The sequence below is a fragment of the Onthophagus taurus genome, chromosome 1 (assembly GCF_036711975.1).
Source record: "Onthophagus taurus isolate NC chromosome 1, IU_Otau_3.0, whole genome shotgun sequence".
Classification (NCBI taxonomy): domain Eukaryota; kingdom Metazoa; phylum Arthropoda; class Insecta; order Coleoptera; family Scarabaeidae; genus Onthophagus; species Onthophagus taurus.
The window spans coordinates 29,673,008-29,686,007 of NC_091966.1; the positions used below are offsets into that span (position 1 = coordinate 29,673,008).

At 33.3% G+C, this 13,000-nt stretch overlaps 1 protein-coding gene across 1 annotated transcript in view; it reads left to right on the forward strand.

Moving 5' to 3' along the window:
• The window catches only part of LOC111416496 (crimpy), a 125,255-nt gene that overhangs the window by 110,719 nt on the left and 1,536 nt on the right, over window positions 1–13,000 (forward strand). The gene's annotated exons all lie outside the window — the stretch shown is intronic.

Sequence of the window (13,000 nt, forward strand, 5' to 3'; positions counted from 1 at the left end):
CGGCCTAGTGACAGAAATCATAAAAGAAGGCGGACAAAACATTATCAGAGCTTTAAAGCTTTTCTTCAATAACTGTCTACTTGAAGGGACAACACCATCCCAGTGGACAAATGCACAAATTGTTATCTTACAGAAAGGAGATAACACAAACCTTGAAAATTACAGACCGATTAGTCTGCTAAGCCACCACAATTATACACGAAGATGATAACAACACGCTTAACAAACAAACTTGAGTTATTTCTTTCAAGAGAACAGGCAGGCTTTAGAACAAAATATGGGACGAACGACTTATTCGACGATTTACTTACAGTAAAAGCTCTTATAGAAAAATGCATCAAGTATAACAAACCGCTCACTTTTGGAAGCGCTAGCCAAATATCGCATAAATCATCGTTACTCTACAGCTATTTCATATACAGGGTGAGTTTTTTCCATGTTTAGTATAGAGATCTTGAAAACTAGCGGAGATAGAAAGACGATTAAATAGGGAACAATTCGTTCCCTATTTAATCGGGAACGAGTAGAATACTGTAGTAGGGAACGAGTAGTAGAAACTGCTAGAATTGCAGTTTCATGAACTCAATTTAATAAGCTTTTTGTGTTTTGGATAAAATGCATGGCTAACTAAATATCTCGAAAAAGCCGTTTTTTTCTTATATCGTTAGATACCTATGGCTCCGCTATTATTGATTTTAGGAAAAATGTGTAAAGGAAAAATTTGTAGGGTATTACATGTTTAATAAAGCAGTCTAACTGATTTTTTTATTTAAGCAATAATTTTTGAGTTATGACACAAACTTGTAAGTTTTCTAATGGAAACCATAGTTTGCCATGACTTTATAAAAAAGGCCTTTTCTCAGCTATTCTAATGATATACCACTTGACATAGATATTTTTATTAATAAGTAAATTATAGTCATTTATTCTTTCAATTGGAAAACTGTTCAGGCAGTATGCTATGGAAACAACTGATGGACGTTGACTATGACAACTTAAGGCAAACGTATGTTTCGTTTAGTTTCTAATTAACGTTGATTGAGGTTTGTAAATTATAATCAATATGAATTTTTCTAATCAATAAAAGCGTGATATCATTGAGTGTTACATTTTATATTATAAAAATGCAATACAAGCTGCAGAACAGTATTTTGATCGTCGCCAGCCTTCTCTACCTACTTTGAAGAGGCTGATAATTTGAGCGGGTATGGTTCTTTCTGTAAACCAACTAAAATGCAACACAGAAGTAAATGTAACAGCACGAATCCATCAAGATGCATCGGTTTCAGCACAAGTTGCATCTGAAGCAGGCACGTCACAATGTACTGTCGTAAGAGAACTAAAAAAGCATAGATTTCATTGATATAAAATGGCAGTTTCACAAACACTACCCCCAGATGACTACAATCAGCGTGTAGAATATTGTACGTGGTTTATTAACATGTGTGAAGCTGATCATAGCTTAGATTAAAGTTTTGTGGATAGATGAAACACAATTTACAAACTTAATTAGCAAATTCAAGTTAAGTTTGGATTTAATGTTTGGTCCGTACATTTTTTATGATACGTTAAACGGAGATCGTTATCTTCACCTTCTACAGAACGAGTTCGACAATATGTTGTATGAATTGCTCCTGCAATTTTTCCTTTACACATTTTTCCTAAAATCAATAATAGCTTAGCTATAGGTATCTAATGATATAGCAAAAAAATGGTTTAAAAAAATGCATTTTATCCAAAAAACAAAAAGCTTATTAAATTAAGTTCATGAAACTGCAATTCTTTCCCTATTTAATCGTCTCTCTATCTCCGCTAGTTTTCGAGATCTCCATACTAAACATGGAAAAAAATTCGCCCTGTATATACAAGACGGCAACACTAATGATAAAAATCTCCAATAATCAACACACAAACAAATTTAAAGTCGAGAGGGGATTAAGACAAGGAGATGCGTTCTCTCCATAGTTGGTCACAGTACTTCAGAGCATGTTAAACAAAATAAACTGGGACAGCGTCGGAATTAACGTTGATGGAGAGAAGCTGTCCCACCTATGCTTCGCTGACAACATTGTCCTAATAGCAGGCAATATGTCAGAAGCACGAACTATGTTACAAAACCTGTATGAGGCATTAGCAGAGGTAGGTTTAGAAATAAACACCATAAAAAATCTAATATAATAAACCTTATTCTGAGCGATTCCATCAAAATTAAAAACAACAGCATAGTCAATGCTGGGAATAACCTTTCGAGATGTAGTTCCGAACGACATCATCAGACGCAAAAACAGGGCTACGAGATGATATCGACACTAGCCTTATTGTATATTGCAATGGATGCTAAGGGCAAGGCATACAGAAGGACGCCTACCAACCCGATGGAGAGACCATGTAAAGAGACTCGCTGGAAACTGGATGTAGATTGCACAAAATATGATGATGATGACAGGACCTATTTTTTATTTACAGTGATCATTCACTCAAAAAAGCCTTCTATATTGTGCCTCTAAAGCAATAAGTTGCATGTGATGGATTGGATATCTTTATTTCCTTAAGGCAAACGATGCGAAATCCAAACACCTGTTCTGCTTACTTTACCAATCTGTAGCAAATGTTCTTGGATGGTCGACCAAGGTTGGTTAAGAGTATTTGATAGTTCAGACATGGATTTGGATCGATACGGAAAGAACAGTCTTTAACTTTGTGTATATTACCTACATGATTACACGGGATGAAACACAACTGAATGCCAAAACAAAAATTAGGTATATAGCAAAGTGACATGAAAATCTGTTTTGTAGAGTTGCTTTCTCAACAAGTTGAAATCTATCTGTTGTAGCATAATATAATATTGTTATCTACCTATTAAGACGCAATTTATATCTCTGAAAATAATTTTTAATTTCTAAAACTATGTTATCTATATAGACTATCACAAAACTCAGCTCATCTTTCGTTAGTTTATCTTAAACGATAATCTTGACAACATGTGTAAAAATACTCTGAATATTATCTGCACTGAAATGAAACTTTTCCCAAGTAATATTTTTAATTGATTTCTCTAAGTAAATCAACGATTTCAAAAACACTGAAACGTTTTAATAAAACTCGGGAGTGTTTTTGTAAGAGAATATTATTTTAGAGCTTTAACGATTATCTCGAACAATCATAATCCTCATTAATTCACATTTTGAACGTGTTGTGTGGGTACTTGGGTATTTGATACTTGGTGTTATGGTTTACTTAGTCTTATCCTAGGTAAATTATTTATAAAAACTTTTAATACATATTTTTGAAATCTACAATAGCGTACAAACATTTTTCCCATAAACCATTTATTTCTAAACATTTGCATAATACACATTTCTAATTTACAAATTTTAATCGGATTTTTGCCGTTTGATTATTTGATAATTACTTTCCCAACTACATATGTTATAATTTTTGTAGTTACTTGTTTCAAAATTTGCCATAATCTTAAAAATTCTCGTATTACACACGTACAGAATGTCGTAAAAAGTATTCATAAATTTTTAACGTTGCCTCGTAAAAACACCAAACAAACTTTATGGACAATAATGCCGAAGGCGAGTGTTATTTTCCGCGTTAGGTAGCGCGCGGATCGCTTAACTAAAACTTTCCTGAGGGCGGTCCCTTATGAATTTTGACTAATTTCAACCGGGTCGTCGTTAAACTTTCGTCGGCTTATATTGCGCCGTAAGGGCACCCGAAGTTCGGCCACCGAACTCTGCACATGTTACAACCTATCTCGGTCTACTTTTTAGTGTAAATTTATCAAGTTTGAACTTTAACCAGAATTTCCAATGTCACTGTTGCATTATTGATTAAATTTTAAATATTAACTTAAATATCTTATTAAAAATTAAAATCACTTTGGATTATTAAATTTATTATATTACATTTTTTTACAGAATTGTATATAATATTAAATTTTTTTTTGTTGATGAATATAACATGACTTCTACACTAGTTTTTTCTCTTGGAATTCTAAACTTAAACAACTGTAAAATAATCGAAATGTAGTTTCATAAATCGTCGTTTGATCTCACCGCAAATAATCGTATCGTTTATTATACCTGGTCTATTTTGTTAAATAATCTAACTGTTGATTTAGTTAAAACAAATACCACAGTTTGTACTTCGCCAACGTGCCGGCATTGTTTTCACAAACAATGTTAAACCGCGACAATTGCGACAGCTCCCGTAGGGTATACAAAATTAATGCCATAATTTAAATTTATGATCGGCAGTTTTATTAAACAACTTTTGGCACGATATAAAATAGTTTTTAATATGACGTGACAGCAGCTTTTAACAAAATGCCCGGATGAATTCCGAATATACGTTATTCTCATAACAATGTTAACATGTAGAAACACAATTCAAAGTTAAAAACAATTTTAAATTTTATTCAAATTATATTTTAAATGAATTTTTTAAAGATATTTTCGATTTCTGTTGTGCCTATGAAACTGTTGTTGTCGCTAAGCGCAAGTGAAACACGATTTTTTTTTGTGACGATCGGAACATAATGGAAAATACGCCTGTATACGGTGTGCTTCCAATAAACAGCCTTCCTGTATCCCGTTTACAATTTTTGAATGAAATTTCCATACAGACTCCCAGGTTGGGTCTATTGTTGATCGCGTTTTATATCGATTTCGAATACATACGATACGAGGGAGTTTTGTTGTAAAATTTAATGAGACCGGCACATAACAAAACGACCGAGAATGTTTACAATACTAAAAAAATGCATTTTTCTTTTGATGAAAATATGAAATATTGGTTTTATAAGAAATTAATTTAAATTAAATATTATCTTATAAATTTATGCAAAAATATTCACCGAATTTTTATCATTTTATTAAGAAAATAATATATAATAATATATAAAATTATATACAAAATAAAAGCTTTAATATGCTTCTGACTTCTGTTACCGATGGCATAAACAGTTCACATAAATAGCTCAAAAATCCTACAAGTTTTGCTTCTCGCATTTTGAATATATTTGTGAAAAGTTCTATGAATGTAAGAGTTTTTAACATTCTAAGGTAGGTAGGTAGTAGATGAGTTATGATATTTTCATGTCTTCTATCTCCGAACCGGAACCCACCTAACACATACCATAACTGTAATAACAATATATTTGTAAGAATAAATAATAAAATCCTCTGTACAACGTGAATCACATATATACTTTATTATACAGGTGTCCCGTTAAGGGTACGGAGCGGCTGTATCTCAACAACTGTAAGGCCTAGAGGTTTGGGAAAAAAATCCTTATAGGCAAAGTGGGCAAGAGAAATAGCTGGAAATTATTTTGAAGTTCGTAATTTGACCGCTAGGGGGCGTAACTGCCATAGAGAAACATAAAATTCCCACTATCTCAGAAATTTAGACGATGAGGTATAACTTTGACTACATCATTTAATAGCTTGGATAATACCGCATCGCTTTTGTTTTGCAATATTTCTCATATCTGTCATAATAAGGGAGGGGCCAACGCGTTTTCAAATGTTTACTTTTTAGTATCTCCTGAACCATTCAACCAATTTGAATATTTTTGATCTCGTTTGAAAGAGCATTTTATGCTCTTTTAAAAGATATTTTCAGTAAGACCGTTTGGTTTAAAACAAATAAGCTAGAGGGCGTTATCTGCAGCGATGACCTATTTCTGTGATTTTTGAAAAAAAGTTAAATCGAACGGTACTATTTACTTCACAGATCCTTAGTCACCATAAAATTTGCTAAATATTAGTGAAAACCGCATCTCGATATCGCCGTCCGTTCTCGAATTATAGAAGAAAATGTTAAAAATTCGGGTTTCTTTAATCAGATCTAATCACCTTATAGAGAAAAACAAAGCACATAGCCATGGTAACTATGGTAACTAGTTGAAAACATTGCGCTTTGACAACTGTCAAAACTTAATTCAAATAGTAATTGTCTGTTACATTTATTTTGTTTTACAATCATGTCTTTTACTAACGTAGCAGCGTATGATATGTTACGTATTTATTTTCAATGTTTGCCTATAAGGATTTTTTTCCCAAACCTCTAGGCCTTACCGTTGTAGAGATACAGCCGCTCCGTACCCTTAACGGGACACCCTGTATATGGAGGAACAGAAGTATCAATAAAGTAATTTGCTTGTAGTCAAAATAAATAAAAAAACACGAACCACCATAAAACAGTCACTTCAAAGTTATACCAAGCACAAAATCGTATCCTTAAACCCGATTTGAAAAAGTGTCAACGATACGACCATTCAATAAATTTGCCCACAAAACTTTTGCTGGCAAGGATTTTTTCAATGATATTAGCCATCACATCTTCATCAAATGCTGAAGCTGCATATAGTGGAATGTGAACTTGGAACCTAAATCTGTTGTTCTCATCTTCTTTTGTGTCCGTAATAAAATAATTTAACGTTCTGATTAGTCCACGTGACAATGATTTCTTCAAGGTAAACCTATATAAAAAAAATTATGGTTTTGATATGAGATCTGGCTTAGAAGTCACTATATTGTAATTTGTTAACTTGTACCAAATCGTTTTATATTATAATGTGAACAGAGAACTTATGAAGCTCGTTGATTCTATTCGTTGATCACTTTCAGAAACATTCTAAATGGAATTAATTCCCAGCTACGCTTTATAGTGTAGCCCGAATAGCTTGATGTGGGGAACAAATGCTGAACAACTAAATATAATTGAATAGGAATTCTTAAATCCTCGTCATAATACATACAAATTTTGGCTTTTGCTTTGTACTCTATAATCTAGAGACGTGGCTGCGATGATGAATTCCAGCTTTCATATCACCTTGTCGGCGGGCGTCAAGGAAGTCTGTTTGATCTTGGGATACATCCGCTCAACATGGTCCCTCCATGCGTGACGTCTAGTTCGAGAACATCGGACTATATCCTGGATACCGCAGATTTCTCTGATGTCTTCGCTTCTCTTATGGCCCCTCAGGGTGTAGCCTGCTATGGATCGTGGAGTCCTCATCTCTGCTATTCGAATGATTCTTTTTGTTGTAGAGTTTTTATGATAAATTACATAATACACAAATACAATAATGTTACAAAAAGTAAACGATTTTAATAAAAACAAATAAATTTTTAAATTAATTTCGAATATTACAAAGTAAGGGGAAGATTGTATGATCTTGTTCACGTGTATAACTTGATTAGTTTTTTAAAAAATCAATGCATCTTTTTTTGTGACTATCTTTTGTGACATAATTTTTTATTATTTTTAAATGTGTGAAAGTAGCAACAGCTACAATAATATTTTGTTGCAATGGAGAGGAAAAGATTAAAGTAAAAGTTTTATTTCATTACCAGCGACCGTGACAGCCTTCGTACTTACAAATCAAAAATCACTAAAAAGTTGGCGAAACACATAAATTTTGATATTTTTATTGTTTTGACAATTTTCATTGCCTAAGTCATTTATTTGAGTTTTATTTTTTTGAAAACCGAAAAATAGCTGTACCACAGATAACCATGGAAACACATTATTTAGTTTTAATTACAGAACAATGCGGAAGCGGCAGTGCTACTGCGGTTCGTTTGATGTTGGAGGGATACCGATTCGCCATGTTGATGGTACTCTACGAAGCAAATGAGTTACCGCCTCTTTTTTAGTGGAGTGTGTATTACCTATTTCACAGACAGGATATTTGAAATGTACATTATTTTACAATAAACTATCTTTCTAAATGAAATAGTAGATGTTAAGATAATAGACCTTAGGAAAAGTACTGATCTTATACCAAATTAATATCGCAACAATGAACAGCAGAACGTGATCTCGTCATCTCAAGTACCACTATAAGGTTCACTGTAAAATACCACTTCTCCCACATTGGACAAGCTGAGGATCAAACTTGTCGATTTTGCAACGACAGGTCAGAGACCGCTGAACATGTACTGTGTTAATGACAGATTAGCGTTACCAGAGGCCGCCTAAGACACAATAGCGATATAAAGGAACTAGACCTTGGAGCAATACTAAGGTTCATCAAGGAAATACATATGTGCTAAATCTCCCCTCAGTCCGGCAGCAATAATAATAATAATAAGGATCACTGCAGCAACTTTATATATTCTGTTGTTTTGATAATTTCAATCCAAAAGTCTTAGCATTGAAAGTATTTGTTAGTATATTTTTACATGTTTGTCTTATAATAAATGTGTCTGATTTAAGATTCCCAGCGCATAGAAATTTTAATTCTTATATTTGTATATAACCACACAACATTATATCATGACTTAGTAAATTTTTTTGATAGGTTAAAGGTAACAGAACGCGACGTACTTTCTGCTTGTAGTATTTGTGGGGAAAGGTTAATTTTGTGCTCATACAAATTTATGTTAGCAATATCTTTGCGCAATATTATTTATAGATATAAGCAATTTTTTGATTAGTTATATGATTGTCTTATAAGCGTTATTTTAGCGAATTTATATCTTAAGTTGCATTAAAACCGCATTTTTGTGATTCCAAATTCTCCAGGAACAAATAAAGTTTAATCTAGTGTAATCGTTTTGTCGCTGTATGATTGAGTAAGAACTTCAATAATGACAAAGTATTTTCCTTTTCAATGAGTGTAATCTAATATAAACTTGGAATTGATGATCTACTTGCATGTCATGCTAGAATAAATACACTGTGTTGATGTATAACTTATTGTCAGTTTGCTATTATTGTTTGAATATCCATTAAGATTATTACCTATTGCATTATTATATTAAGTTGCATCGTTATATTAATTGTATCCACGGGGGTCGCAAGTATCAGTAATCTATCAGTACCATATATTATACAACACAATTTAGATTTTTTAAAAAACATCTACTATTTCTTGTAGTCATTTTTTCACAACTGGTACAATATTGCAACCTGATGTTCGAAACCTTAAACATTACTTTAATATAATTTATTTTAAAGACTTTTTTGTACTTTCACTGGTTTTTGTTATAAGTATGTTGCAAACTAGTTTCGGCTAAATTCAAGTCTTTTAACAGAAATATTTAACAAAAACTTTCGGATTTTGCCGTGCGTCTTTTAAGAAAAGGTTTGACGTTTCGTATGCCATGTTGCTACCTTCTTCAGAAACTGGTTCGAAATCACTTCGAATATACTTTAATATACATTTCCAAGGTATATAATAAAAGGTAATAACTTGTTTGCCATTGGATATCCATTGTTGGACATTAATTATTGCTGCTAACAAAATTGTGGTCTGTAATCTGAGCATCTAGATTTCATATCTTGTTAACAGAATAAATTCATCTTGATCATGTAAGGCAACATTATGTTGCCAAGTACGATAAAGATGTTTGTCCATATATAACAGTGAAACATATTATGTTCTTGCTATTAGCTTTATCTTAGTCGTTTATGGTCGATATGCTGTTGAGACTGTTTCTCTTTCATAACCTCTAAAATTATATTCCTTACTCGGTGTTTAATTAATTCCATGAATGATTCTGGTCCAATACTAGGGGTTATCGTACAATTTGATAGGTTTCGGATGGTTATCATCGACGCAATTATGATACGACACCTCTGCTAGAGTAACTACTCTATGGTCAGTCAATTATACAAGGTAATTGTGGTAATCTCAACTTGGTCCGTGTAGCATTAATAAATTAACTACAAAGATCATAAAGTATCAACAGAAATCCAAGCAACCTATCGTTATAGCAAAAATATGCGCACCTCATTCCATGTTGTTTGCCTATCTGCCAACAATTCCGCTATTACTTCATCCCATGTCCGCTGAGGCCTTCCCTTTTTTTGTTCCTCCCAAGTCTTGCTTCCCATATCTGTCTGGTTTGCCTTTCCTTTGCCATTCGTTGCAAATCTGCACCGCCTTAGCTATTTTTTATTTATTTCTGTGTCCTATGAACTATTCTCTTCTATAGTCACTCCTAGGTATTGGAATCTTTCCACTTGTTCTATTTGTATTCCTTCTATTTTATTGTCCATCTCTCCTATTTCCTTTATTTTTGTATATTGGCACAATTAGTGATTTCTTCCGATTCTCTGCTATTTGTTCCGAGTTCTATTTTGTTTTATAGATTTATAGCATAATTTCTCTTCCTTTTCGTACCATGTACTTGACCATTTCTGTTGTTACCTTGTTCCGACCTGCAACTTTTCCATTCTTCATTCAGAGTGAGAATATTGCTTCCTCAAATTCAACAAGCTTTATTTCATCTCTTTCATGTTCATTCGTTTCTTCCTGTTGTTTAATTTTTGCTATATTTGTTTCTCTGCATAGAAGCTCTTGGAAGTATTCTTTCCATCTATTTATTATATATTTCTTTTTCGTCTATCAATATCTCTCCTTTTTTGTCCAGGATGTATGGTCATATCATTGGGCTTTTCTGTTCTTATTTCTTTTAATACCTTATAGAATAATTTTCGGTTTTCCTTTCGTCCGTTTTTCATCCTATTGGCAAAAATTTCCCATTCCTTCCTTATGGGCTTTTATCACCATTTGTTTTACGTTCCTTCTTTTCATTTTATATCTTTTGTATGTTTGTGCCGCTTTTTCTGACAAATAGCTTTTTCACGTTGTTTTCTTTATTTTGACACGTCGTCTAAATCCATCTGTACACCATGTTTGTTTTTTGGTCCTTCTTTTTATTGATGCCACACTCTGCTTTAGCTGATCTATTATGATGAATGATATAAAGCGGATTTAAATATAAATAAACATTATAACAATAACATTAACAAAAAAGGATTATAAAATAATTATTCAGGAAGAAAATGTAGAAGTTTATTGCAAACCTTTGGACAACTTGCAATCAAGTTCCAAGTGCTCACAAGCGACATACATTTTCGATTTAAAGATGTTGAAGACATTTGAACTCCCGATTGGGTAATCAATCCATTCACCAGCGATTCTGTTGTAGTACCGTAGGGTATCCACGAAACATTAATCGATTTGTAGGTAAATGGGCCAAAATCTCTTTCGAACAAAATAGTTGGCAAATTTAGGATAAAAAATAGTAAAACATTTTTTGTGTGTCATTAAAAAACCGATATGGTAAGAAACGCAAGATTAATTATGACATTTTTCTCGTCATATTTAGTAGAAAAAGGATTTAGCGCTGGATTGCAGATGCTGACAAAGCTTTATCTCACTAAGTCCTACAATTACAAGGTTATGTAAAGGTCATCAACCTCGAAGTTCTCGTTAAAACTTTAAATATGATGTAGATATTTTTCTTTATATCTTTAAGTTAAAAGCACAATAAAGCTATATAACTTGTAAGCCTAACTTCTAACAATAACTAAAGAAGTACAGAAGAAGTTTCTTCGTAGGTTCTTAAACGAATGTATGAAAAAGGATGTCTGTATATGACACGTTACTTTTTAAGGTGAATGTACATCTAATATTTATTCAAAATGAATTGGGGGGCGATCAATGACACGAAAAATATAAATCAGGCATTTTGTTCAGGAAGGTTAAGAAACACCGATCTAGTCGATAGTGTAACCTAGTTCATACTAGGAATGTAGTGATGATGCCGTAGAAGATGATACCTCGTAACCAGAATCTAAGTCGTCTCCAAGGAAGCACTAACGGATGTTGAAACTGTTTTAAATTTTGATAATGATTAAGATTACTGATGCAGTTTTGGATTCATGATCAAAAATCGCCAAAGTGAATCTAATTGAATCTATCTATCAAAATGTTGATCACATATAAAGAAATGAAAGATATGGAAACTTGATAAATTGGAATTAGTCCAAAAAATGTCTTATATTTTAACTATGATTTCTTGTCAATGACGCAATCTTAACCTGACCTTTGTTTCGACCAAGAACAATAGCTACTTTAAATAAGGGCCAATTTGCACATAAAGCTGACGGGTCATGGTCTGGATTTGAATAGTGACTAATTGGAGTACGACCCGTTTGTGACTCTCCCTGAAGAGAGAAGCTTTCATTTAAAGTATGTAAGGGTGGCTGTGGTATTTACACGCTACGTGCGATTTTGAAATAATTATAGCCTCCGGGAACGTGTGCCGTGGTTGCCAAAGTAATTAGAATTTCCGGAAGTCCTGAATTCACGATCCCTTCTCGTGTTGCAAATTCAAAACGTCGAGTTGATCCCCGAAGTCGCATAAATTAAACATATACAGAGAAGTTGCCTAAGTTTTCTTACGTTAATGTTATGTTTTATTGTTATATTTAAGTTATGTTTTATTGGGCTTGTGTCTTCGCCATCTTTTAAGTTTCAAACATTGAAATAATAGGTTTACCACGAAGGGGGAAACGTCTTCCGTCAATCGTGGAAATCCAATAAAGGGAAACCAATTTGTCGACGTGCGTGGGTCTCAAAGAACATAATATTGGGAAAATCGTGTAAGTTTACTTTTTCGGAGAACGACGTGCGTATCCTCGACTAAGTTAACAAAGAAAAAGGAAAAAATCGTGAGGAAAACCTCCTAAATATATCCAATCTGCCGCCTTGAGATGAAATAGTTTCGAGAAATAGCCACTTCAATCCTCCTCCTTGATTTTCTCGCATTCGAAGGGAGGTGGATTCATCTTCTTCAAACCCTACCCAGATCCAGAGAAACCCTGATGGCCGGGTACCCAAAAGAAGTTTTATTTCATATGTAAATAGGCGTTTATTCCCTGTCGCTCTTGGAAATTTATGTATATAGGGGGAAGAGTTATATAAATATTGGCCGGATGGTGAAACTTGAGAACTGCCTTATGCCGACGTTAATTTAATTAAATTCGCGCTCAACTTGAAACTCAGACAAGAAACAATAGGATCTAATTTGTCAAGAACGTTTTGACGATCCAACGTACCGCAGAAACTTTCTCAAATTTATCACCTAAAGTGGTGCTGTATTAGCGCAACGAAATCGAGCGATGTAATCTTTGGGGAAGTTTGTTTTGTAAGAAAGTAATTCGCATAGACTATGATATCAAA